At 34.7% G+C, this 1,662-nt stretch overlaps 1 long non-coding RNA gene across 1 annotated transcript; it reads left to right on the top strand.

Annotated features, from left to right (window-relative positions):
• The first annotated feature begins 84 nt into the window (after positions 1-84).
• LOC112487990 (uncharacterized) lies at positions 85-1,418 on the top strand. Its single transcript, XR_003051646.1, has 2 exons — positions 85-446; positions 536-1,418. It is a non-coding gene; the product is annotated as an uncharacterized LOC112487990 (long non-coding RNA).
• Positions 1,419-1,662: the final 244 nt, after the last annotated feature.

The following is a 1,662-nucleotide window of genomic DNA, read 5'->3' as shown; positions in this document are numbered from 1 at the left end:
CCCTGGCGTAAAATGTATTTCGTGAACTTTGATCTATTTTTTTTAGTCGTATCTCCTCAAATATAATTCTAATTACTGCATCAATGCTTAATTATTTTTTGGCTAATTTTTAATTTTTAATTCTCTCTTTCGGTTAATTTTTTTTTGCATACTTGGTATGACAGTTTTCATTCATATTCTGCAAAGATGATGTCTATATTATGTAGGGAATAGGAATTTACGGTAAACCTCCTTTATGTCCCCCAACAATATTTAACAATTATTTATAATGAAAAAAAAATTATTTTAATAATACATTTTTCTTTTCCTGTTTTCCTGTTTTTCAGAGTTTGACGACAAGTATGGACTTCATTATGGTTGTCCTGTGTGTCTTTTACTTGTGCGTCTGCGTCAGCCTTGCTGTTCTTACCGCAAAGGCTTTAACCAGTCAGAAGAAGAAAAAAGAGGTATAAACTGAAGCCAGTTGAACTGTTTCGTGTTCCAGACATGACATCACTTACTCTCAGTAAAAAAAACTTTTTTTTTCCCCCCTTAGGGTGGACGAGATGCTGACATTTACCAGGGGGTGTTGAAAGGATACCCTTATGATGAAAATGTGTGAATGCTTAAGTAGAAATTTGCATGTCTTTATTCCACCTTTATACAAACCAATGATGATTTTTAAAAAACAAATGCATACATGTTTAATTATCTTATGTTTTAAAAGACACTTTTTTCCCCCTTATGTGATCTAATGAGATTTTCAAGTAACGTTCAATTAAAATGGTGACCACAGTTACGCAAGGGTCACGAACACCAGCCACAAAGGCTGAAAGGCTGCATTGTTCCAACTGTTAACGCAACTCAATCAAATGTGTGAATAAGATCGTTAAACTATGTCACATTTTTCTGCGGAGCAATGGTGATTGTCGAGTGACTCGGAATAACGATTCGTGTTAAAATAAATATTTCAACGTTCGGTTCATATCTGCTTTCGGTCACAAGAATCATAGAATCTTACAGAGTCAACAAAGCTGGCCAGACAGATTATGTTGTCCTCCAAATTATATCATTTGGAAAAGTTTGGCGAGAATGTAAACCATTGTCCAGTGACAGGTGCAATACCTGTACCTGGAATACCTGCCACCCCAGAAGAGCAAATATCTAAAACAAACTTGCTTATAACGTTTGCTTTTTCTTCTTATCAACTGACTTATTTCACCCTATTCTTCTGTACTTTTATGTATCAGTCTTTCACCTTTTGAACCAAACAGTCTGACACCCGAGCATAACTTGTATTAAAACATTCTCGAGCTGGAATAAGAGTACGGTCGTAGAGCGGTTAAACACTTTCTCTTAAACAGCTTTTGTTTTGTTGCTACATGATTTTCAACATAATTGTCAGGGTTCACAGAGAATAAATAAAATTACAAAATATACGTTGTAAATTTATGAGAATAAATTCAAAACCTATATGAGTAAAAAAAGTCGTAATTTTAAAAAAAAAGTTTAAATCGGCAGTCCCCAAACTTGTTTGTACCAAGGACCGGTCGGCCGGTATCAACTTGCCGTACATTTTCAAAATAAAAGACTTTATACTGTTAGCATCGGACTCGGGAATGACCTGTTGTTTCGAAACGTTACCAGATGATTTTTAATGAAAAAAGGAAAGGGATATGACTG

This window comes from Cynoglossus semilaevis, chromosome 13, assembly GCF_000523025.1.
Source record: "Cynoglossus semilaevis isolate Cse_v1.0 chromosome 13, Cse_v1.0, whole genome shotgun sequence".
NCBI lineage: Eukaryota > Metazoa > Chordata > Actinopteri > Pleuronectiformes > Cynoglossidae > Cynoglossus > Cynoglossus semilaevis.
Note: the sequence above shows the minus strand (reverse complement) of the source record. Positions and strands in the feature narration are given on the sequence as shown.